Below are 27,908 nucleotides of genomic sequence, written 5' to 3'. Positions count from 1 at the left end.
TTCTGCTTATAGCCTCAAATCGATGATTTTATTTACTTATACAATGTACATTGTCAACATAGAATCATCGAACAACGAAAGGACTATAACGCGTCTAAGGAGAAAAACAATCAGTGCCAAACATACATGCATAAGCCTATATTTTTCAGTGACATAAAGTGCCTTACGTCAATGTAAAAGGCAGAAGGTATCAACAGCAAATCCGCTCAATTGCTGTGTGCACTAACTATTGAAAGGACATGTAATTATGAATCGATGATTTAGTTTTCTAAACTTTTTCTTGGCTCTTGTTCTGGGATAGTTTCTTCTGGGTTGTATGTTCCACTTTATTGGTTTAAACACAATTGTATTTAAAATACATGACATGAAACACTTGACAAAAATGCAGCTAGGACACGAACTCAAGCAGATGCTTATTTGACGTGACCATAACAATGCTAAGTTACACAAGTTTTCATGATGGTGGACAACACAATTATTAACCAGAAGAACAAAATGTAGAAGGGGGGTATGGGGAACTTAATCTTCTTCTTATTGTCGATCGCGGGAACTTAATCAAAACAGGAGGATCTACAGAGAAAAAAATAAAAGAAAGAAAAGAAAAAAATTACAACAACAACAACAACAACAACAAAAAATAAAAAAATAAAATAAAAAAGGTTAGACTAGGAATGAAGCGCGTGGGACGAGAACATCGATGCTGAGACATGTAATAAATAAGTTCAGATAAATATACATTTTCATGGAGAGGGCATAATTCGTTACAAATGTATGGAGAAAAAAAAGTGACATGTCTGTACTCTTTTACAGTTATAGTTTATAACACAGTTTAATTATATTATAATGACTAGCAAACACAGTTAGTTAACGTGTACAAATTCAGCATGTAAATCGTGAGTATAGAATACAGGCATGTTTAATGTACACATAAAATACCTTTCAATGCATGTTCTAATAATGGGATGTTAAATAATATGAGCAGAAGAAACACCAGTTTCAGAACAGCTAACAAGCCAAAGTACGGCTTGGTGTCTAAAAACAAAACATTTAACAAGTCGCGTAAGGCAAAATTACTACATTTAGTCAAGCTGTCGAACTCACGGAATGAAACTGAACGCACTGCATTTTTTTTACCCAGACAATACAGCTTCGTCAATCCCCGCGACAAGGAAATCGCTCACTTTTCACGTGCAAAACGAAGTGAAATTGATAAGCCAGTATAGCGCGGTAGCGTTTTGCGCTAAGCAGGAAAGCGCGCTTTTCTGTATTCTTTTTAACCTTTTGAGCTTGTTTTTAATACAGACATAACATATCTATACGTTTTTCAAATCAGGAAATGATAAAGAATAAGATTAAATAATTTTGGAACGTTTTCTAACATTCTAATCGTATACCTTATTAACCTTTAATCGTTAATTGTGATCACATTTTTAGAGTAAACCTGACATAAAGTATATATTTTCAGATTGAAAACTTGAAAAATAATACGATGCAATCCATTTTGGATCTGTTTGCGAACATTTAATTTTCATGACAACTTTAATGAGCAAACTCATTAATTAATTCTAAGCCTCCAAGTTGAAATGCAATACCAAAGTCCGGCTTTTGTCGAAGATTACTTGACCAAAATTTCAATCAAATTGGTTGGAAAATGAGAGCGTGACAGTGCCGTCTCAACTTTCACACAAAACCGGATATGACGTCATCAAAGACATTTATAAAAAAAACAAAAACATGTGGGGATATCATACCCAGGAACTCTAATAGTGAAGTTTCATAAAAATCGGTCCAGTAGTTTTCTTTAAATCGCTCTACACACACACACACACGATACATACCAGACCCTCATCTCGATTGCCGGTCAACGTTAAAACATTTAGTCAAAATTTGACTAAAATTAATGTAAAAAGACAAAACTCACACGTAACAGGGTATACAACACACAATTAAACTCTTATAATATGAGGTTACAACTTCTTGCACAGCACAAGCGTCTGTCTCTAAAACAAAGCCGGTGTAACACGACATTTTTACTCCACGAAAAATTTACTCTGGAGTAAATATTTCGTACGAAATTCTTACTCCGAGTACACTTTTCGTACGAGAAAAGAACTCCCCAAGGCACGAAAAAATTACTCCCTCCACGAAATTTTTACTCCCCATTTTTTTTACTTCCAGAAAAAATCTTGTACGCAAAAATGGGATGCGGGTGAAGGGATAATGCCAATAAGTGATCTCGCGCACACGAATGTCGCGCTACCCTCCTTCCACCACCAAAACTAACAGGGGACAAGGGAGTAAAAATTTCGTACACCTGGCATGGGAAGTAAAATTGCTTGTGTTGGGGTGAAGTAATTTATTCGTTATTTATTCGTCAGGGGAGTAACATTTTTGTACTAAATGTTTACTCGGAACTCACCTGTCTTGGGGAATACTTTTCTCGTGTAATGGGGGAGTGCTTCTTTCGTAACGGGAGTAACTTTTTCGTACGAAATGTTTACTCCGGATTAAAAATCTCGTGGGAGTAATTTTCTCGTGTTACACCGGCAATGATTATACCTATGCAAATTAGGTTGGTCGGCTCTGAAGTTTGTAATGAACTGGATACACTTGAGCACTTCTTTTTTCATTGTCAAGAGGTTATGAACGTTTGGAAACTATGTAAAGGCTTTATTTATAAGCAAATTTATTATATTATAACTTTGAATGAAACAGATATATTATTTGGTTTCTGGAATAAAAATTTAAAAAACGATCAATTTTATTTTATAAATTATTGTATTTTGATAACAAAAATGACCATAGGAAAATTTAAGTATGGGAAGAAGTTAGACTTACGTATTTTATTGTAATTAAAGTTAAACATTAGACAGAAGTTTATGTTTTGTATAATATAAAGTTGATTATGTTATACAGAAAAAGACCAAGGAAGAAGGATGCTCCCCGCCTAAAAAAAAAAAATTAAAAAAATAAAAAATTAAAAAAAAATTTAAAAAAATGGGTTGAAGCATCCTGCATGCAACTGAGGAAAAAAAAAAAAAAAAAAAAATTTTAACAAGGATTTAGAGACTGCTCGGAAATTATACTGATTCCACGATCGCTCACCCCCAAATGTTTCCTTGACACCCACAGCCATGATCAGATTGCAAGCGAAGTGAACCATACTTAGGTTAGACGATTAATATGTCAATTGTAGCCTCGTCATTGTTTGTTTCATTGTGTGTGTGGGTATGGATCACAATCATGGCATTGCCTTCTCTATTCACACCACTGCAAAAGACTAAAATGATGCAGTCAATGACAGAAGGTTAACACAGCTGAAAGGAGAACCGACGAAAAGAAAGACATTCGTATTTACAATTTCATTGTAGGGGCACATGTAAATCATGGCAAGAACAAATTCAAGTTTTTGAGCCAAATTTGCAAAATCCATTGAGGAAAAAAAAGGCACTTGCTGTACTCACAATAACATGCAATTTTTCTGCACGCACGTACTGTGACAAAACAATATTATATTTGCCACATTTTCCGTACCCCACCTTTTACATTCATTCCGTGTTATTGAATCCAAAGTTTGTATTTTGTTAAAGGCACTTAACTTTTCTAACTGGCACACTTTTGGGATAACAAATTCGTTTACAGTGATCATAGCACCGCTCAAATAAGGGTACCCCCAAATTTGACACGCCAAAAACGTAAGATATCAATTACAAACTCGATGAAATTCTAAATAGGCGCAATTTGGCACGTTTCACACACGGGAAAAAAGTCCGTCTAATTGGTATCCAGAACAGGTTATTTACGTACTTCAGCATATAGTCCTATTCTTAAGCAATGACCTGCTGGGTTACTTTTGAAATTTCAGGATCTTTTGCCTGTACGTGACATGTATTCAGTTGTTCATTTGTCTATGAGTGTAAAGCTGCGATGAAAACCTGAACACATTTGCATCCCCCAAATGAGCTCTTCAAACGACGTCAACATTTGAAGTGAATGAACAAAGCCACACAAATCTGCAAAAAATGATGCAACATCTGCGCTTGATGTTTTGTTTTTGGATTTTGTTTATTTTTATTTTTTTAATATTTTTGTATTCTCTTTTTTTTGAGTTTAAAAAAAATTGTAAACATGTATAGGCTTTACATTACATTACATTACATCACTTTATTCACATTTTTAGGGGATGGGGAGTGGAGGGAAGGAAGGGGGGGGGGGCGTAGTTCGCTTTAACTGACCCAAGCCACCCAGTGAAGAAAAGCGGATGGTGCGATAGGAGGACAATCTATTGCCACACGAGAAACCAAAACAAAAACGGCAAATCATCCGTTCTCGTTAAATTCCTTCAAGTCGATATCTGCATTCTCTTCAGTCCCTTTACAATTCCCCAGCTCTTCATCTGTACTATCACTGGAAGCGACATCGTTATGTTAGGCGCGCTTAAAGCAACCATTATTTATTTACATGGGTCATCTCTGGACCTATCCACACTACTAAAGACGCTGAATTTCAGGAATACCTTACACTGGTTTTGGGGCTCACTTACTCCCGTGGTCGGCAGTCTTGAAAGCCATTTCTGACGATTTTGGCAATGCCGAAACTGACGGGTTGTGAACAAAGACAACGACCTGCTCATCTAAGGCATTCCTAAACGTGTCTGTCTTGTGCGCATTATGCAGCTATCAAAGACCCAGAGATTAGGCAAAAAAAAAAAGGTCTGTTTACGGTAACATAGGCCCAAAAAATAGGGTCGGTAGGTCGGGATTTTTTTTGATTTTTTTAATTTTTTTTGTTTCTTCCAAAAAAACATATTTTTACGTTATTTTGCAAAAAAAACCAAGATTTTTTTTCCCCAAATGCCCCAAAAAAGTCTAGGGTCGCGCGAAAAAAATAGGGTCGGTGGGGTTACCGTAAACAGACCTTTTTTTTTTTTTGCCTTAATAATCGTTCTGTTGTGTCAAGAAAAAAGAGCTTTTCTATGGTCATCCACCTGTTTCTTGCTGAACTTAACTTTCCCCTGACTCCAATTATCAAAATGTAGGGGTGGGCGTTTACTAAGTAAGCTTACTATACCCTTGTTTTTTTGTGTGTTTTTTACCATTCATGCTATCGACACCTACATCAGTTGCAATGGCGTTTCACAAGAACTACGCAAAATAGCCAAACAAAACAATCTGTTATGGATACACAGTTGACTGGACTTTCTCTCGTTTGTACAAGTTGCTGAGTTTTGCCTATTCTGAATGCATTTGTTTCTGATTGGTACCGCACGTTTTTGTCAAGTCCATTTAGGCGCACTCTTATTTGAGCGGCGGCCACTTGATCTATGTAAAACAAATCTTTGATCCGAAAAATGTGCCAAATAGACAAGTTAAGTGCCTTCAACGTAATATATTACATTTTGAACGAAATAACACGGGCATGAATGTTATTGCTGGGGTGCGGATACTGTCGCAATTCTGTGTTGTTGCTGAGTTTGTAACAGGTTTGGAAGAAGATGTATTGATGTTCATTAAACAATAACGACCTCCTCTGGAGATTGTGATGCCTGAACTGGTGTTTTAATCTCGCGTTCTGACACACCTTCACAGTCAGCAGAAGATTCAGACGAATGACTACTGTCAGAATCCGACGACTGACTTCTTTCGTAAGCAATGTTCTCATGAACGTCAATAACACACTCTTCAGGGAGAAAGTTATAACTGTTACGCTCGTTTGCATGCTGTGGATAAGAGCTTTCGACTGTATCAGATTTAATCTGATCAACGTGGGATTTTGTACCGAGGTGCTTTTCTTCTAGTTTGTCCAGGAGGTCGAGTGCCAGACCGTCTGTATTGGACTTGCCTTCCGTCTCATTGCAAGACAGAAGAGGTTGCTCAGTGGCACCAGACGGACATTTCTGCGACCTGATCTTTACAAGAGAGGTGTTCTGTAAGTTATCGATCTCTTCCGCCTGTATCGATTTGTTTGCACAGCACCAGTTGATCATCCACAGCCTTGTCTTATTTACTGACTTATCGTGGGAGTTTCTCAACTGCTTCCTACAACAACAAAACATAGCAACAGAAACAAGGACAATAAATACGACAATAGCAGGAGCCACGTAAAACACCACTTTTGAGTCATCCTGTTCTACCGTTGTTGGTCTAGCAACGGTTGGGGATGCTGTGGATGAAAGTGCCTCCGTCTTCGGTTCCTGTTGACAATCTTCGAGCGGAAGGCGTTTTGGTGAAGACTCCAGCGTTTTTCCAGACGATGTTATCACGGTGCAGGTATGGTTAGCCTGATCGCTGCATGTAACATCCGGAATGTGAACTTGTAGCGTATCTTCGGTTGCAGATCGTCTCCGTCTGTGGTAAGCCCCTAGTAATTTTGACGAGCACTTTGACTCGTTGGTTTTCTCACACCAAGATGCGTACCTTTCACTTTCAAGTGCAGAGATATTCATTTGTGTAGCCCAGCCGTCAGTCTCGTCCAAAACACCGCTGTCACACACGATGTGCACCCCTTTGCTAAATGTAATTTTAAATCCTGAAGAAGACGCGGTTTCTGACACAGATTCGTCCACTAACACGTCCTTAGACCACGTTGAATGTTTAGTATCTGCTGGATGATCTGTGTAATGAATTTGGCATGAATAATTCCCGTATTTGTCCTCGGTAAAGTCAGTTATCATTAGCTTTAGCCAGGCGTTACCCTTCGACGACAGATCAAGCTGACCAGATACGTAGTGTTTACGTTCGTCTTCTTCGATTACACCCTGAGCGAGCCATGCTTTGCCGCTGTCAACTGTAGCGATGACGGCATCGTGTTCGCTTTTGCTGGCAGCCAGTTTCACTATCTGCAGAGACAGCAGGCTGCTCAAAGGGTGGGTGAAACCGCCCATATTACAGTGGAAGGTGACGTCTTTTGTCAGTGTACAGGAGAGTTCAGGTGTTGATGACGTCAATGGAAAGTGAAGCAAAACCACTATGAATGCAGTTATGACTGGCATTGTTGTTCTGTCGTTTTGCTTATTCATCGCCATGGTGGATGGGAAGAAGTTGCTGATGCTCTACAAGTTGTTTTAATAAACAACAAAATATAGATACGAATTTAAAACAAAACTATGAAGAAGGATGCTCCCTGCCCGCAGGAAAACAAAATAAAGATAAGGGCAACACAGAAAGGGTTGAAGCAGCCTGCATGCAACTGAGGTAAAAAAAAAAAAAAAAGTTGTTTTTAATGTATACTGGTTTTTATGACGAACTGAGCAAGGTACATCCTGTCGCCAGGAACTTGCAGAAAAAGTCCTCCGATAATGACGTACTTGCGGTAACTCTTAGCTGACGGCGTTTTTATGTTTCCGAAACAGTCCTCACAGAATTAAAACATGTAAATCTTAGCTACTGGAAAACACACCAATGTATTCTTATTCGAAGAATTATGTTACACTTACTTTCCTCTTACCAAGGACACTAACACTAACAACAAAAATGAACACGCAGGAACTAAAAGACTTTTAACCGAACTCCTATAATTATGTCATTAAAAAATAACATTGGGTTTTAATCAGCCCTTAGACTGTTCAGAGAAAGATGGCAAGTACAATATAGTGGTAGTGTTTATGTTTAGCACAAATTGGGTTTTAATCAGCCCTTAGACTGTTCAGAGAAAGATGGCAAGTACAATATAGTGGTAGTGTTTATGTTTAGCACAAATTGGGTTTTAATCAGCCCTTAGACTGTTCAGAGAAAGATGGCAAGTACAATATAGTGGTAGTGTTTATGTTTAGCACAAATTCGAGTCTGGCTTCAAACCAGAGTTGTGTATTGCCAAACGAAATGAAAACTAAAATGTATGAAGTAAGTTATTTGCAGTGTGCAGTGTTTATGTCTTGCCAGTTGTGTCATAAAACTAACGGCCTAAAACAGATAGAACATCAGTTTAATTAGGATGCAAAAACGACACAACAAAATAACAGTACTGAGTAATCTTGGTGGCAAGGCAGACTGGTGTAAATATCTGTTCTCTTTAAAACACACACACAGGTCTTTAACGATAAATGTGTTGAACACCGCTGGTTACACAATAGAGCGGCTAGAGTCAGGATGGGCGTCGACGTTGTCTCTTTATTGAGTCTCTTATTAAGTCTTCTCCACGTCGCCGTGTGTTTAACGTTGTATGTGTCCAAGGTATTAACACAGCATGCTGTCAGATTTTGTTTAATCTCAATCGTAAAATCGTTTTAAAGTAGACGACGGCAAATGGTGAATGAACTTGGAACGATGATAAACCAACATTTTGCTGATCAGATATCCCAGATGATCCACTCCTTTCCTTTCCCTGATCACATAAAACAGAAAAGAACCTGCAGCAGGTGTAAATTTGCGTTTTTATTTTAATTTCTGCGTTTTTAGTGTTTCTGTTTTCGTATAATTTGATAGTGTGTGTGTGTGTATGTGTGTGTGTGTGTGTGTGTGTGTGTGTGTGTGTGTGTGTGTGTGTGTGTGTGTGTGTGTGTGTGTGTGTGTGTGTGTGTGAGCTTGTTCGTCCCAATTACAGGTGGTCAGAATAGGCCTAGCTTTAAATCTTCATCCTTGTAAAATAAAGTTCAGTTCAGTTTAGCTCTCTCTCTCTCTCTCTCTCTCTCTCTCTCTCTCTCTCTCTCTCTCTCTCTCTCTCTCTCTCTCTCTCTCTCTCTCTCTCTCTCTTTCTCTCTCTCTCTCTTGTTTTGTTTTATATTTTCCATTTGAGATAAAATGGAGTAGTAAGCGTCGAAAGTAAGAAATAAAGTGCATTTCACAAAAGATAAAAGTTAATGGAGAAAACCACATGGCGGTTGGTGTGATACCAGGTTTACACGAGTTGGTTTTTTTCAATACTGAAATGGGAGTGAAAAAGAGTTTTTTTTTTATTAATGAAAACAATGAGTACATACCTGGTATCACACAGTACATACCTGGTATCACACAGTACATACCTGGTATCACACAGTACATACCTGGTATCACACAGTACCAACGCACGTTATTATTTTTATTCTAATTTTTTTATGTTTAAGAAATACATACCCTGATTGTTGGGAATAAATCGGTCCACTACTGTGTCGATGTGCCATGGCTCCCTTCCATGTTTGTCGAGGGTATGTGCCACCAGTGGTGCAACAAGGCGTTCAGCACCTCACAAAAACAAAACACCACGAATTGAAGTATGAATCCATGTCAGAGTTCGGTGGGTTATAGAAACACGAAAATATCCCGCATGCTTCCTCCGAAAGCGGCGTATGGCTGCCTAAATGGCGGGAAAAAAACGGTCATACACGTACAATTCCACTCGTGCAAAAACACGAGTGTACGTGGGAGTTTCAGCCCATGAACGCAGAAGAAGAAGAAGAAGAAGAAGAAGAAGAAGAAGAAGAAGAAGAAGAAGAAGAAGAAGAAGAAGAAGAAGAAGAAGAAGAAGAAGAAGAAGAAGAAGAAGAAGAAGAAGAAGAAGACTGAGAAGAAGAAGAAGAAGAAGAAGAAGAAGAAGAAGAAGAAGAAGAAGAAGAAGAAGAAGAAGAAGAAGAAGAAGAAGAAGAAGAAGAAGAAGAAGAAGAAGAAGAAGAAGAAGTATGAAACAATCCCCCCAATAAAAACAAAACCCAACTCACCTCACAAAAAAAGCACCGCATTGTGAAATCTGAAAAAATCCTCCCCCTCCCCCCTAACCCCACTCAATAAAAACAAAAAAAACAAAAAAACACACATATACATTTAAAAGAAAAATCTGAATTTGGACATATGAAAATAAAACCAAAAAAATCCACCTGTTTTGAAAAGTACAAAATGAGAATACATTTTTAAGTACTCACAAGCAAGAGAACTGTCGTATTTCTAATAGTATCTGAGTTAGGCTTGTGCAGGCAAAGCTGTTCAGATGGGTTCTAGCCACATTCCATTATTGTTTTCTTAATAATCTCTCTTTTCACATCGGAATCCGTTCTTTACATGCTCGTAGTCGTCCTTTTCTTGTTAAACAACTTCAGTATTAATAATGCAACTAAAAATCTCTCGACTCTGAAGAACAAGTAAACCATAATTCTGACTCCATTAATTTTGGCTGGCTTGCTGGTGGTTATGTAACACGTCTAAACAGTCAACAGTTATCAATAATGTAAACATAATTCAAATAATCTTATTATTGAAATCCCTGCTAAAGTTACATGTATTCCCATGAAGCCTAAGGTCCTTGAAAGATGAGTAACTTCTATTTGTGGACACATGTTTACACAAAAAGGCACAAACACACACACACATACACAGACACACACAAGCAAATACACACAAACACCCCTCCCCCACACACATACACACACATATACACAAACATACACACACATATACACAAACATACAAACACACATACACACACACACTTACACACACACACACACACACACACACACACACACACTCACACACATACACACAAACTCTCCAAACGCACACAGTGAACCCTCATATAGTATAGTATGTACACTGAAACGCAATCCCTAAATGTGTTTACGCTTGTCGTTCTTTCTACTCTGGTCATTCTATCTTGACTGACGCAATGTCTAGTGCTACCCCACCTCCCCCCACTATCACACACACACACACACACACACACACACACACACACACACACACACACACACACACACACACACCTGCCCCCATCCTCAGTCATCTCACCACCAACGCTTCCTGAATACCATACTATCTACCTGACCATCGAGTTGAATATAGTTAAAAGCGAAACGACATGCTCACGCGAAAACCTGTCATTCTCAGAATGTACCCCCCTTTCCTCGGAAATCGGCCACGTCAGAGCATTAAACTACTTCAGTGCAGGTCGAAACATAACTCGTCACCTCAATTTCGACCTATATGACAAAGAATAATTTCCCCTTCCTCTCGTCGCCAGGAAAAGTTATTTGAAAGTTTTGCCCTTTTTATATATAAGGAAAATTGTTATACAGTTTGTCGAGAAACGCTGGTGCTATTTCACTTCATATGTAATGGCGGACACAATGCCTGTAGGAATGAGTAATGCAGTGGAAATCTGCTTTTGTTGTCTGTGTCTAAGATGTTACCGTGCATGCGGTTTTAAAAGACATTTGTCAGGACGGCATTCAAACCACACGCACCAGACGAACAGACGAACAAAATGCAAAATCAACAAGAGTATAATAGGATTTCAAATTGTATTCAGACCAAAACAATAAAACAAGTCGCGTAAGGCGAAAATACAACATTTAGTCAAGTAGCTGTCGAACTCACAGAATGAAACTGAACGCAATGCAACGCAGCAAGACCGTATACTCGTAGCATCGTCAGTCCACCGCTCATGGCAAAGGCAGTGACATTGACAAGAAGAGCGGGGTAGTAGTTGCGCTGAGAAGGATAGCACGCTTTTCTGTATCTCTCTTCGTTTTAACTTTCTGAGCGTGTTTTCAATCCAAACATATCATATCTATATGTTTTTGGAATCAGGAACCGACAAGGAATAAGATGAAAGTGTTTTTAAATTGATTTCGAAATTTTAATTTTGATCATAATTTTTATATTTTTAATTTTCAAAGCTTGTTTTTAATTCAAATATAACATATTTATATGTTTTTGGAATCAGAAAATGATGGGGAATAAGATGAACGTAAATTTGGATCGTTTTATAAAAAAAATATTTCTTTTACAATTTTCCGATTTTTAATGACCAAAGTCATTAATTAATTTTTAAGCCACCAAGCTGAAATGCAATACCGAAGTTTGGGCTTCGTCGGAGATTACTTGACCAAAATTTCAACCAATTTGGTTGAAAAATGAGAGCGTGACAGTGCCGCCTCAACTTTCACGAAAAGCCGGATATGACGTCATCAAAGACATTTATCAAAAAAATGAAAAAAACCGTCTGAGGATATCATACCCAGGAACTCTCATGTCAAATTTTATAAAGATCGCTCAACACACACAGAGAGACAGACAGACACACACACATACACCACGACCCTCGTCTCGATTCCCCCCTCTATGTTAAAACATTTAGTCAAAACTTGACTAAATGTAATAAAAAAACATACGTGAGTTCTTCCATAGAAAATATATCTATAAAAAATCTAGGTTGGCTTTACTACAGTCTTTCCTTCTCAACTAACAAATAAAATCTGAGTCTCTGAACTGCTGAAAAATCGGGCATGGTCCGTAGGTACCCTGGTGACTTAACTTACTCTCCAAAAACAAAACCTAAGTCCTAATCTGCAGGAAAAATTGGGCAGGGGTTCAGGGCCTGGACAAAATCGAGCGACGCCGCTCGATCACTGCTTGTTGGTAACTGAATAAATGAATACATGTATTGAATATACGAATGAAAGGGATACCGAGGAAAAGAATGGCAAAATAAAATAGAGAGAAAGAGAGAGAGAGAGAGAGAGAGAGAGAGAGAGAGAGAGAGAGAGAGAGAGAGAGGGTGGAGAGAGAGAGAGAGAGAGAGAGAGAGGGTGGAGAGAGAGAGAGAGAGAGAGGGTGGAGAGAGAGAGAGAGAGAGAGAGGGTGGAGAGAGAGAGAGAGAGGGTGGAGAGAGAGAGAGAGAGGGTGGAGAGAGAGAGAGAGAGAGGGTGGAGAGAGAGAGAGACAGAGAGAGAGGGTGGAGAGAGAGAGAGGGTGGAGAGAGAGAGAGAGACAGAGTGGAGAGAAAGAGAGAGAGAGAGGGTGGAGAGAGAGAGAGAGGGTGGAGAGAGAGAGAGAGGGTGGAGAGAGAGAGAGAGAGAGAGAGAGAGGGTGGAGAGAGAGAGAGAGAGTGGAGAGAGAGAGAGAGAGAGAGAGAGAGAGAGAGAGAGAGAGAGAGAGAGAGAGAGAGAGAGAGAGAGAGAGAGAGAGAGAGAGAGAGAGAGAGAGAGAGAGAGAGAGAGAGAGAGAGAGAGAGAGAGAGAGAGGGGGTATGCGTTTGTGAGTATAGCAGCAGGAAACGTCAAGCCTAGTAATCAACCAACTAAAGAAGGGGGTGGAAAACGAAAGAGAGGGTAAAAAGAACACGCCCCTCTTAACTAAACTTTCATAAAAACTGACTGTAAAACTTAACAAAGATGGCCCTAAAACAACTGATAAGGGACGTTATGTGTTGTATCCAAAAACGATGTGATTAAAACATTACAAGAAAAGGTAGGGCAAAGAAGATCCTAAGATCTTCAACTCGAATCATTTTGCTATAGCTACGTGGGGGGTAAAGTCCAGTTGCGGGAGGGGAGGGGGGACTAGAACAAAGGCCCCTCTGTGGTCAGTCGGCTTCTCAGGGCCAGCCAAGCTCGCCTCAGCAACACATGTGAAAGTATATAACTCGCTCGGTACCGGAGTTTTGCTAAGGAATAGTATGACGGCTTACTAGTGCCAAAACCTGGGGTTACCCATTATCACGTGACAATTACTAATTAACGCTGTCAGTTACTGTTTTCACTCGTTTATTTACTCATTTTCACGGGATAATTAGTAATTTTCACGGGAAAATGACTAATTTTTAGTTTTGGCACTAGAAATCCGTCAGGAAGTGAGCCAAAACTTAAAGTTAGTAATTAACAGGTGAAAGTTAGTAATTTTCCCGGGAAAATTAGTAATTAACACGTGAAAATGGTAATTATCAAGGGAAAATTAGTTATTCCTTGATAATTACAATTATGAGGTTTTGGCACTAGTAAGCCCTATGACGGCTTACTAGTGCCAAAACCTGGGGTTACCCATTATCACGTGATAATTACTAATTAACGCTGTCAGTTACTGTTTTCACCTGTTAGTTACTCATTTTCACGGGAAAATTACTAATTTTTAGTTTTGGCACTAGCAATCCGTCAGGAAGTGAGCCAAAACTAAAAATTAGTAATTAACAGGTAAAAGTTAGTAATTATTCCGGGAAAATTAGTAATTTTCCCGGGAAAATTAGTAATAAACACGTAAAAATGGTAATTATCAAGGGAAAATTACTAATTTTCCGTTGATAATTACAATTATGAAGTTTTGGCACTAGTAAGCCGTCATAGAATAGAGTAAAACTCCAATTTGGCTGCACAAAAAGTTGTCAGCTTAAAGTGACCTACTTTCTCTGCTCAACGCACGGGCTATTCGTACTGTATTTCCTCTTGTACACTTACAAGGCTCCCATTGGGAAAATAAGAGATACCCAAAAAATATATGTGCACTGCACTTTTCTCCACACTAGTATCAGGTGATGAGCATGTATATTTCTTAAACCCGAGCGCACTGTCGCTGAAGCTAATCTCCACTGGAGCAGTGACTCATTCTGCTATCTATATTGTGTGCATGTCGTCTCGTTGCACCGTACACAGTATACTGATCGTCGAAGAGAGCGGAGCAAAGAGAAAATAACATCAAATTGAACATTCAGACACAAGCCAGTCGAAGCTGGGTGAGTTGAAGAAATCAAGTAATACTGAAATATATGTAAACAAAGTAATGAAGGTAACAAACATACCTTTTTAAACACTGATTGTAAGGAGCGGCCAGTTTGAGCGCATATATTTTTGGGTAACCGTGTCACGTGATAGCACGTGCGCAGCCAAGGCCAACATTCGGATTCTATTCCGGGTCAGGCTGAACGGCGGAACTAAGAGCAATGTGCGGATACGTACATGTTCTCGCAAGTGTTTTGTTTATTATATGGTCAGATTTTACATCAGGTTGCGGTTTATTGTTGTTTTAATGCAGTGCAGTTTAAGATACATAAAACGCCTGTGAACAAAACAGTTGACATTGTGGGGGTTTTCCGACTTACTGTGCCATGTCAGTCAGTGGAAACCGCCTGACCGGCCGATAAGTCTAGAAATGGCGTGTCGTTAGTTTGGAAAAGTTCTCTTAAACACAGATTTCCTGGAAGGTAAGGGATATTTTGATTATGCATGGCTCACTACGTCTGCATGTTTTGTTTTGTTTGGTTTTCCTTCTGATTATGCATGCTTCAGTAAAAATATTGTAAGTGCCAAATTAAAGCATAAGAGTACTATTAAGCTCTTGACGGCTGTCGGCGAAGGATTTCTAGAATAACATAGATAAAGGTCAATCTAACATGAGCCAAATACTATAATACTGAAACGGTCATGAAAACAGCATGAGATCTAAAAAAAAAAAGGAATTACGTAGATAACCGCACCCCCCCCCCCCCTCCCGAAAATGAACAACAGAAAACACACAAACACATTTTAATACATATAACCAGCAAATCAATTCTTTTTCGAAAAATAGATTATAGCTTCTGGATGTTCTTCAAACAAAAATAAAGTACAAAAACTAAAACTCTAAACAAAATACAAAAATAAGTAATAATAAGAACAGCTAACGAAGACTCAAACAACAGTGAATATTTCCAGAGAAGCCTTAAGACTACGAATTTCACCTGCACAAAGCAACGTTGATAGAAGGTCAAGGTCAGAAGGCGAGTTCACACATGAACATGGGGTGACGTAAAAGGGAATTCCCGATTGTACCTGCACGTCGAGCCCTGTGTCTACTGTACTTTCTATCGATATTGCACAAAGGCAATTTGAGGGGTTTGAATTTTCCCCAGATTTTTATATTGGAATTACTTTTGCTTTTTTAAACATAACTCGAAAGTAACAAATTGTATATGTATGTCAAGGATTTGCATATCATTGGTGCAGCTAGTTTAAGAATTTGTCCATCTAATACCTCGAGTGCCAGTTTGTTTCAGTTGTACCAGAACATTGTAGACTTCTGGAACTGTGGTTGGTGGAATATACATTTTAGAGTGTATATGTTTTGAGTTACAAAATCATTTCAGCACTTTGAGGTCATTATGGGCACTTCTATTTACAAAAATAGTTTTGGATGGTACTTTTGCAAAATGGTCATTTAATTCTTCGGATGTTAAATTCATTGGACATGATGATTCTGATCCTGAATGTTTGTTTGTCATTTCATTTATTGTTTTCCATAATATTTTTGCATCATTGTTTGATCCCTGAAAGTATGTAGTCTTTTCGCCGCTTTGATGATATATTACTTTGTTGCGCTGAGTCTTAAATTCTTATTCCAGGCCACATCTTTTTAGATAATATCTATGATCAATAGCATCTTGTATTTCTTGATCAAACCACTTTGGTTTTGCTTTATGTTTCACTCTTTTTGTTTTCATGGGAGCGTGCATATCATGTATATTACTAAAAGACTTTATATATACAATAGCTAAGACTACGAAGTCTGCTTTACCACGATATTACTGCTATTGGTGCGGCAACGACTGTTACTATTTATACTGAATAACTTTTTTATGTTGTTGGTACTATTTTTCCCCCTCTGGATTCTCTAGATGTGTGTGTGTGTGTGTGTGTGTGTGTTGATTTCCATGTTTAGTGACGTCACAATTGGATTATCTTAGGCAAAAAAAAAGAAGTCTGTTTACGGTAACATAGGCCAAAAAAATAGGGTCGGTAGGTCGGGATTTTTTTTTTCCCCAAAAATATATTTTTAAGTTATTTTGCAAAAAAACAAAGACTTTTCTTTTTCCCAAATGCTAAAAAAAAAGTCTAGGGTCGCGCGAAAAAATAGGGTCGGTCGGGATACCGTAAACAAACTTTTTTTTGTTTTTGTTTGTGGCCTTACACTTTTTACATGTGGTTTGGGTTTCGGTCAAAAGTCTGACAACCAGTTAGTAAACTCGGGCTTTCTCGATTTCTCAGAATGTGCGTTCTGATTTCGACGCTCATGGGTATTTAACGGTTTGATATCGCATCATCAGGTGTCACCAAAATGAACGCATATTATTTGGATGATTTAATTTGACAAACTTCAAAATGTGCCAAAGAGTAAAAATGGAAGACGGAAGAAAAAAAAAGTAAAACATTAATCCTTGTCTTGACATGTGACAAATCTATTGTGAGATTAAATCTATTTATGAAAGTGCAGACTAGGTTGCTTATATTGAGTTATTTACAAGCAGGGTTGTTAACGATTAACAATGAGATAATTGGGCTTATATTGTTTGAGTTATTTACAAGCAGGGTTGTTAACGATTAACAATGAGATAATTGGGCTTATATTGTTTGAGTTATTTACAAGCAGGGTTGTTAACGATTAACAATGAGATAAATGGATTGGTTATCCGGACCCCCCCCCCCCCCCCCCCCGCACACACATTCTCTATCTCTCTCTCTCTCTCTCTCTCTCTCTCTCTCTCTCTCAAATATACGCATACACACCCAGATGATTAAGGAGATTTCCATAGATACACCCCCCCACCACACACAAACGCATCTCTTCCAAAGAGAATAAGTCAGATGAGGCAAGAAATCGTGTTTAGCTCATTTAATTTTTTACAAAAGGTATGTACAAATACGTATCTAACCAAATGCATAATGCTTACTAATTTGCTAGTGGCAGCGTACCAACACAACCCCCCCCCCCCCCCCTACTAAACATATATATATATATCTGACATATACAATACGTTTGCAGGAGATCAGTACAAATATAAGTTATCACAATGTTTGTTGTAACTTTAACCGGTGTGTTATCCCTTATGATGACAATATAGTCGAAGAAAAACAAAACAAATTCCCTATAATTCTACACTATGCACTATACACTATGCATTATCCAACAGCTCCAGTAAGTCAGAAACAAAATTCGTGAACAAAACAGATATGTGCAGTGGGAGAAAATAAGAGTATTCTATATCTAATCATGTCAACAAAGGTGGAAAAGTGAATACTGTTTTTTGTCATACAAGACAACATTTGTTTTGTACAAATCTGAAGACAAACATGTCCACAAACTGCAGTCCGTCAACTCCAACCCATTACTGAAGGTTGCCGTAATGTCTGGTGTATTAGAGCAAGTCGTAAATACAGTGTTCACAAAATACAGGTTAAAAGAATGATTTACATACTGTAACAGTTCTTCTCTAATCTATCTGTCTCACACAAAAATGCGCAGGTAGTTAAGCAATTGCCATAAAAACATGTTCAGTGTAGTGGCTTTCTTCTTGAACATGTCACAGGTTTCTGAAGATATCTTACACACGTGTTCAATCTGTCCAAACATTATTGAGAATTTTACCTCTGACTTCAAACAGTTTGACATGTTCCTTCAATAAAAAGTCACGGCAAATTATATGTGCAAGTCAAGTTAATTAATTCCCTTTTCTGAAAAAAAAATTCGATTTCTGAATTATCTCCCCTTAGCTGTATCATACGACAATTATCGTCCTTGGCTGGAAAACAAGGGTCCATTGAAACAAATGTGTGATTGTTTACACCTTTTAATAGAACAATTACAAAATAAAGGAGAACAATAATAGCTCCAGACAGCAGTATCCATATAGAAAAGCCCATGTTCTGAACTTATTTTGTGCCAAAATGTGAGCATGATACAAAACAGGAGCAAGGTGACCCACATTTGCGTTTAAAACAATTGCAACAGATTTTAATGTTATGACAAGCCCAATCGAAATATACGCCGCGAAGCTTTCTTTGCTTTAGTTGTTGTGATACTGACTTTGGCACGAATTGTTTTAAGCCCCGATGTCTCACTCGGTCAATGTCAAATTGAGAATAGAGAAAACAAGATGCAGTTGTTTATTTGATTATGCAAGTCTACAAAATAGACTTATTTCATTACACACCAGAAACATCTCTGTGCTGTTAGTTTTTCATTGAACAGAAGCGAAATATTAATTTTCCAAAATTATTGAACAGCTGTACATGTCACCACATATAAATATGGAAGCTTGCTACAAAATCCAACGTAGAGTTTGTTGTTTGGTTTGTATTCAAACAAAAATAAACAAGTCGCGTAAGGCGAAAATACAATATTTAGTCAAGTAGCTGTCGAACTCACAGAATGAAACGCAATGCCATTTTACTCGTAGCATCGTCAGGCCACCGCTCATGGCAAAGGCAGTGAAATTGACAAGAAGAGCGGGGTAGTAGTTGCGCTAAGAAGGATAGCACGCTTTTCTGTACCTCTCTTTGTTTTAACTTTCTGAGCGTGTTTTTAATCCAAACATATCATATCTATATGTTTTTGGAATCAGGAACCGACAAGGAATAAGATGAAAGTGTTTTTAAATTGATTTGGACAATTTAATTTTGATAATAATTTTTATATATTTAATTTTCAGAGCTTGTTTTTAATCCGAATATAACATATTTATATGTTTTTGGAATCAGCAAATGATGGAGAATAAGATAAACGTAAATTTGGATCGTTTTATAAATTTTTATTTTTTTTTACAATTTTCCGATTTTTAATGACCAAAGTCATTAATTAATTTTTAAGCCACCAAGCTGAAATGCAATACCGAACCCCGGGCTTCGTCGAAGATTACTTGACCAAAATTTCAACCAATTTGGTTGAAAAATGAGGGCGTGACAGTGCCGCCTCAACTTTCACGAAAAGCCGGATATGACGTCATCAAAGACATTTATAAAAAAAATGAAAAAAACGTTCGGGGATTTCATACCCAGGAACTCTCATGTCAAATTTCATAAAGATCGGTCCAGTAGTTTAGTCTGAATCGCTCTACACACACACACAGACACACACACAGACACACACACAGACACACGCACATACACCACGACCCTCGTTTCGATTCCCCCTCGATGTTAAAATATTTAGTCAAAACTTGACTAAATATAAAAAGAACGCTAGCCAATAAAACCAACCAAAACCGTTATTACATGAGACTGAGCGCCAGAATAAGTTCTGAGAAACAACGGAACATAATCGCTCTAAAAATATACATATGCAAATAAAGACAGTGAGAGTAATGTGGAACCAATCTATTGGCACCCGAGAAAATGCATGTAACAAGCAATTGAAATGTATCATCGACGCTCATCCTCAATAGTATTGCACAGTCAATGGCTCGGGAGACTTTGTCTCCAAATGCCTGATGCACCCGTGTATGATTTCATGAATATTGAAATCAATTTTCTTCTTCTTCTTCTTCTTCTTCTTCTTCTTCTTCTTCTTCTTCTTCTTCTTTTTCGTTCATGGGCTTGAAACTCCCACGTTCACTCATGTTTTTACGTGTGTGACCATTTTTACCCCGCCATTCAGGCCGATTTCGCGGGAAGCATGCTGGGTATTTTCGTGTTTCTATAACCCACCGAACTCTGACATGGATTACAGCATTGTTTCCGTGCACACTTGGTCTTGTGTTTGCGTGTACACACGAAGGGGGATAAGGCACTAGCAGGTCATCTACACATAAGTTGACCTGGGAGATCGGACACATCTCCACCGGGCTTATTCAATGAGGCGGCCGCGGCCGGGATTCGAACTCACGACCTTCCGATTTAGAGACCGACGTCGTCATTACCACCCCGTCACTGCGCCCGTCTGGACTCAATAAATATATTGTTTGCATTTTTGTGTTTCCCTTTTGTTGTAAGCTCTTATGGTGAATGCAATGAAGGTCCCCGATCGTTCAGTCTGTGCAGCCAATATTTGCATAGCGAACTTGCTTCAGGAAGGTTTCATTTCAAGATCTGTTTTCTTACATGTTGACTCCACAGAACACGTGAACATCAGCCGCAGTGATTGCAAGACAGTGGGCCTTTCACTAAACCTCCACCGACCGATTATTTGCACCACTGCTTTCTTGTATGGGAACAGGCAAGGATAAAGACGCGTGCTCGTGCTGTTTTTCAGACATCTTTTGAGAAGATTTCTGTGAATGATGTTTCGGAGTTGACGCTGATAGGGAGTGTTCATCTTTAATATCTTCGTCTGCCTTATACTTCTTTTGGTCCATCCAAGGCTCTGAAGAGTCAGCAGGCGAGTCACTACTGTCGGTATTTCTTGTTCTTTTTTTTATTTCATTGTTGAATGAGAAAGTATGCGGAGGCCGAATGTTAACGGTGTCCTTCCTTTTTACTTCAAGAAGCTTGTTTTGTGAGTTGTCGCCTTCTCCACTGGTATTGGAAAAGTCGGAGGCTGCTTCGACATCTTTTTGAATCTCCATCCGGCTCCTGTCAATGAGCGGCTGTGTTGACTCATCAGTTGTATCGCTATTTATGAAACTGACGCAGTATTCTTTTCCATCGGGTGAGGATTCTTCATCAGATTCACTCCGAACTGTGGCCTTCCGTTCCTCTTCAAGAAGCTTGTTTAGTGAGTTGTCTCCTTCTTCTCCGCTGGTATTGGATACGGCTGAGGCTGTTTCGACATATTTATGACTCTCCTTCCGGATTCTGTAAATCGGCGGCTGCGTTGACAAGGCATCAGTTTTATCGCTATTTGTCGAACAGTCGGAGCCTTCTTTTCCCTCTTTTTCAGAGGGTAGGGAGTCTTCGTCACGAGACTTTGCTTGAGTTGATTTACGCTTTCTCCTCAGGTAAAGAAAAAGAATAAGAGATACGGATATGAAAGCCACTACAAGAATGACAGGTAAGACGTACCAGATGACTCCCACAGCTTCCTTGACTACCGTTGTTAAACCAGCAACAGTTGTGGAAGGTGTGGCTGTGTTGTCAGCAGCAGAAGGTTCCGTCTCCGGCCTCTGTTGACATTCCTCAAGCGGCAGACCTTCCGATGAAAAATTCATGGTTTTTCCTGACGATGTTGTCACAGCGCAGACATGCTTAGACTGATGGTGGCATGTGGCATCCGGAATGTGTACTTCTAAAATACCTTCGTTTGCAGATCTTCTCTGTCCGTGGTGGTAAGGCCCGAGCAACTCAGGCGAGCATGTTGACGTGTTGGTGTTCTCACACCACAATGCAAACCAGTGTCTTTCACTTTTCAGGGCAGAGATGTTCATTTGTGTAACGTGGCCGTCTGTCTCGTCCAAAACACCGCTGTCACATTCGATGTGCACTCCTCTGCTGAGTCTAATCCGGAATCCTGATTCTCTCGCTTCTGACACGGATTCGTTCACAAACAACTCCTTGCTCCACGTGGAGTGCTTGGTATCTGCAGGATGATCAGTGTAATGAATGTGAAAAGAATACATCCCGTACTCCTGCGGTGTAATGTCAGTGATTGTTAGCTCCAGCCAGGCGTTTCGCTTCTGCGACAGGTCAAGACGACCAGATACGTAATGTCTATGTTCGTCGCACTCGGTGACGTTATGAGAAAGCCACGCTTCTCCACTGTCAACTGTAGCGAGTATGACATCCTGTCCGTTTGTATTTTCAGCCCTCTTTGCAATCTGTAGAGACAGCAGACTGCTCATGGGGGTATTGAATCCCTCCATGTCACAGTGGAATTTCAAGTCCTTCGTCGTACGGCTTGATAGTTTGGGTTGTAAGGGTGTTACCGAGCATTGCAGAGCAGCGATCACCAATATTTGGATCACGATTGCTCCTATGTTTGCCCTTTCTGCATATTTCTGCATATTTCGTATGTTTAATCGAATAAACACCACAGTAAATCAAAGTTAGATCTGTTGAACAGTGAATACAATAAGAGATAAACTCTAAAACAAAGTTTAAACTAAAAATTGAAATGATACGATTTTCTTTTTATATTTTGATGAAAACCAAGCAAAAGAAAACTCACATTTATTCTTATCTTGAGCAATCAAACCTCAGCAATACAGGAAAATTAAGACTCCAAGAAAAGGATGTTCTGCATGGAAGTCGTGACACTTGCACTATAAACTAACACGCGAAAGACCTTGGTAGCAAACCAAGGTCTTCTGTTCGTGTTAATAATAAGGCAGTTCACTGCAAGCTCCTTCAGTCCTTTATGGCACAACCGTTAAAATGTGAAATATAAGTTCAAAGGAATCAAACAAATTTACAATAAGGTATTGTCAGCTTTGGGAAAACGTCTAGTCATAAGTGTCAAAAGTAATAGTAATTATTTTCTTTCTGAACTTTTGATTCTCGCAAATTGTTCTTTCAAGTTGTGCACGTTTCTCAACGGCTAATTGAAAGGAAGAATTAGAGCGAGTGTGACAAAAAGCCAGGATTTTTAGACGATAATACGTCAACAAGTTGTTTGTATTTTTATGATTAAAAACATTAAAAAATGAACTTAAATCTTGTTTTTCTTGCTCATGTTTTTTCTATGGTTCATTATTACTTCAAGATACTCACTTTATGAACTATCCGACCTTTGAGAAAAGGCGAAGCCTCTTGGGACTACACACAGGGGTATACGGGGTAAGTATAAACGTATGGCGTACCTGTATACACTTTTGAATGTATAATGTATTTAGGGGTCACAATTGCATATTACATTTCATCATCATTTACTAAAACATGTATTTGTTAATACACACTCTGGGAGGAATCTGTTCTTTAGGGTCAACAATCTGGCGAATCGTGCGTGAAACTTTTAAAGTTCAAACTCCGTTGTTGGTCACGTGTGCTCGAACACTGGTAGACAGGTGCAACTGAGCAGAAAAGGGTCGGCTGACTGGAGTGGGGTCGCTGCAGTCCCAATAAAAGCTGACTTGAAGCTATGGCAACCTGGACCTTGTCCTGAAATGTAAATGGACTCAAATTAAACTTTGTAGAAACATATTTTGCTGTCAGTTTGTTTACACTCGTACGGCACAGGACATTGATGAAATGATTTTCATTTCAGAAGCCAATGAATATCTGGTGGGTCTTTTGACAGCATTTCCTTTTCCGACACATGTCCCTGCTTGTACAGGCACACGATAGCTAAAATGCACGTTTATACATGATAACGTCCTTCCCGCACAAACGGCTAGGTATATTACCACAGATCTTTCCAGGCTTAAAAATGGAAACCAAAAAAAAAGAAAATCATTACATTTAGACATAAGCCTACTAAATGTAAGAGCATGGCTGCCCATGATAATTTTTTCTGTATTGATTTTGCTAACCAACAAAGACATCAGTTACACAATTTATTCATCAACAATTCCCGCTCTCCACAGGAGCGTGCACAATCGGGCTTTTGATACTATCAATCAATGAGTCTTATATCACGCATATTCCGTGGGTACAGTTCTAGGCGCTCTGCAGTGATGCCGTGTGAGATGAAATTTTATACGGCCAGTAGATTGCAGCCATTTCGGCGCATATTTACCTTTCACGGCCTATTATTCCAAGTCACACGGGTATAGGTAGACAATTATTAACTGTGCCTGAGCAATTTTGCCAGGAAAGACCCTTTTGTCAATCGTGGGATCTTTAACGTGCACACCCAATGTAGTGTACACGGGGGGGAGGTTCGGACACCGAAGAGAGTCTGCACACAAAGTTGACTCTGTGAAATAAATTTCCGCCGAACCTGGGATCGAACTCACGCTGACAGCGGCCAACTGAATACAAATCCAGCGCGCTACCAACTGAGCTATATCCCCGCCCCGCACACACACACGCACACACACACACGCACACACACACACATACTAGGTATGTGGTTAAAGAATGCTCTGAATCCACGTCAAACCATGGACAGAACAGGGGAATTGCATGCACATCAAAGTCTACACAAAAAGAAAAGTAATAGTTGCGATTGATATATTAAAAACAAATATATATATAGTATACGTGATGGACATTAAAAAGGCTTAAACACAAAAGAAGACTTCATCATAACTCGTAACTGCATTGTAAAAAATACTATTCAGTCATGCATGCTCATCGTGAGTTTTTACAGGCACTAAATTGCCTAGAAAGTCCCACATGTGTCAGTTAAACGTTTGTCTTACGTTCATAGCTTTATATATCTGTTAAGGGTATTAAATTTTCAGAATCATTATGTTCATGAAGGTTTAAAACACACACACACACACACACACGTACCCCCCCCCCCCACACACACACATATGGACACACACACGTACCCCCCCACACACACACACGACCCCCCCTCCACCCCGCCCCCACACACTCAAACACATATGTACACACACACACACACACACACACACACACACACACACACACACACACACACACACACACACACACATCAGTTACTTTTCCGTTATTTTATTCAGGAACTGACGCCTACACTTGAAGAAGGATTGCCCAGTGCAGAATTAAGAGTCAGACGGACAGATAGTCCAGAAAGGCATGTAAACAGAGAGACCAACATGCATCTATCTGCCCATTAGGCCCAAAAAAAAAAAATTGTCTGTTTAGGGTAACATGACCAAAAAAAGTAGGGTCGGTAGGTAGGTAAATTTTTGTTTTTTTGTTTTTTGTGTTTTTTGTTTGTTTGTGTGTAAATGCTATGTTGGCTGAACATTCACTTCTTATATTTGATGAATACATGTTTCAAAACTAACGTATAAATAAAACAGAGAGAAAGGGAGAGAAAGAAACGCCAAATGTCTCTTTTTAGCATTTTTACCTCTTTTTTTTTTTTTTTTTTTTTTTGAAATCAAAAAAAAGTTTTTGGGTCGGCGCCAAATCGATAGGGTCGGTCGGGTTACCCTAAACAGACAATTTTTTTTTGTTGGCCTTAGCGGCTTTTTAAGAAATAAGTTCATCAAAAGATTCCAACGCACTACAGCAAGCAGTGATGGTGTTGATGGTCGGTATGTGACCAAGTGGAGGGATGGTCTTGTCCCAGGTACACGCCTGGCCTCGTATGAGATGGTTAGTCGAACTGTTTTCCGAGAACGTCTGTGCCTTTAATGTATACTGCAGTCTTTTCCCTTTTTTTGTCAGTGTCTGAAAAAAAATCATCTGCATAGAAGGAAGTGTGTGCGCTCACATACAACGGACGACGAGTAAAACACGCAAAATGACAGAATGCGATACGGAAGTGAGATGTCAAAGTTTAGTTTATACTTTTATGCGTTGTTGAAGTTGCACTGACTTTCACGTGTTTTGTCTTCGGTTTTTATTCAATTTATATTTGCTCCAGGGAAGTTATAGCTCAGCCTTGTGTAACACTAGGGAATTTGTTGTATGCTTTTCGGGCATTTATACTATTATATGTTCATCTCCGGTACGCTGCATTCTGTCAAGAAACCGATTTAACTGAATTGCATGCGGATGTGCAATACCTAGCCAGACGTTATTGTTCCAAGAAAAGTTAATCACAGGATAAAATGTACATTTCCATCGAAGAAAACATGTAAGCGGGAACACCAGCATAGCTCTAAATTTATACATGTAAGTGTACTAGTACGAGTATCAAAATAAGCATATTCAAATGAATTCAATCAATGTGTCTTGCATCTCAATTAAGAGCTTACTGAAAGGACACTACAGATAAGCAAGAACTTATAACTTTATAATTCAAAATACCTTAAAATGCGTGTGACACTTTGAATTCGACAGTTACAGAAATGTATTTTCCTTTTGTTACACACACACACACATATACACATGCGCACAAACACACACGCGCATACACGCACACACGCACACACACACACACACACACACACACACATACACACTGACACACACACACACACAGGCTTCCAGAAGATCTCAAGTGCCAACTTACCACATTGATAACAGAAAGTACATTGAAAAAGACAACGACTCAGTTAACGAAAACATTAATAACAACTTGACAACAACAAAAACTGACAGAAAACCTTAAACCAACCTACCCCTGAGAACAGTTTTAAGACCTGTATGTTATAAATACAGCTTAGGTTAGAAGGAAGAATTTCAGGGAAACAAGGATATGTTTCGTTTGGTTGGAAGTTGTATGACTAGACTATGCGTCGACTTTTATTTTACATTGCAAATGCACAGTGCAAAGTGCAAAACCTCTTCCTCTGATCAGGTCGACTCGGTAAGATATGACTGAGTCTCACGACACGACCTTGTCGTTAAGTCGTTGTAACAACAAGAGCAACAGCAACAAATACTCCTCCACCTTCTCCTCCTCATCATTACACACAGGGCCCGAATTTAATACTCTTCTCTTATTGTAAGAGCCATATAATCAATGTAACATTTCAGAGAGCAGTGTACTTCATTCGTTGTTATGCAATGCAAAACAGCTAACCCAAATCCTAATGTTGATAAATGTTATAAAACACGAATTCCTCTGGCAAAATAGAGATGCAACACTTGAGAAATTAACGAAACGGGGACTTGCTCACATAATGACGAAGTCCCAACCTTAGTACAGTTTCTGAAAATACTACAAGCTGCTCGCCAACTTTGCAGCGGGGCATGAAGGAAGCAATTTGTTTCGTTCAAGTCAAGCAATATCTTAACCTCTGTCATGATAGTTCCCTTGTCACTAAATACCAACTACAGGCGTACATAACTCGCAGCTCAGCACAGCTGTAGGCCCCTACATCTCTCACGCATTCATTCACTATTTTGATTGTCGATCCTGGTACAGACATATACTAAAACGTAACGTACCTTTCAGTAGGCCAGTATTGCACAAGCAAGAACAGTCGCCATTTTTCGAAGAAACAAAGTACGCTTGACGAGAACAGTATCCCATAAAAGGGCACTGGGTCGCTCCGCCTACACTATGACATCGATTCGCCTTGCTGTGCAGAGTGGCGCAACTGGACGCACACACAGTACGGCTTTGCAAGAGGCACTGCATACATTCATTCATTTCTGTATTCAACACAATGTCATGGTCTTTGTTCCCGCACAAACATGTCGCTACCAAGTCAGTAAGCTCATGAATGCGTTGCGTTTAAATGTTACTGAACTCATACTGCACAGCGGTGAACTATCCTTAGCGGATTATGACATTATTCAGTTATTCTGCAGAAAAACCAAAATGCTGGAGAAAAACTGTCTTTTCTGCAGCATTTCTGGATAATGTCATCTTTCGCCGAAGCAGCGTTTTTTTCTGCAGCAAAGCATTTTACTGCAGTAAAATTGAAATCAAGAATGCTGCAGTAAAACGGTGCTGTTGTTTTACTGCAGAAAACTTGTTTTTATTTTTTCTGCAGCATTTTGTACTGGCTCTAGGCGGATTATGACATTATTCAGTTATTCTGCAGAAAAA

The 27,908-nt window shown here is 39.1% G+C and overlaps 1 long non-coding RNA gene across 2 annotated transcripts; it reads right to left on the bottom strand.

Annotated features, from left to right (window-relative positions):
- LOC138971775 (uncharacterized) lies at window positions 1-27,544 on the bottom strand. Of its 2 annotated transcripts, none has more exons than XR_011457371.1 (4): window positions 27,302-27,544; window positions 9,051-9,158; window positions 3,106-8,322; window positions 1-570 (listed from the first exon to the last, which is right to left on the bottom strand). It is a non-coding gene; the product is annotated as an uncharacterized lncRNA (long non-coding RNA). The 2 variants fall into 2 exon arrangements; XR_011457370.1 differs by lacking the exon at window positions 27,302-27,544 and adding an exon at window positions 14,479-15,080.
- Window positions 27,545-27,908: the final 364 nt, after the last annotated feature.

Source organism: Littorina saxatilis, linkage group LG7 (genome assembly GCF_037325665.1).
Source record: "Littorina saxatilis isolate snail1 linkage group LG7, US_GU_Lsax_2.0, whole genome shotgun sequence".
Taxonomy (NCBI): Eukaryota; Metazoa; Mollusca; class Gastropoda; order Littorinimorpha; family Littorinidae; genus Littorina; species Littorina saxatilis.
The sequence above is the reverse complement of the archived record's forward strand: the minus strand, read 5'-3'. Positions and strand labels throughout refer to the sequence as shown.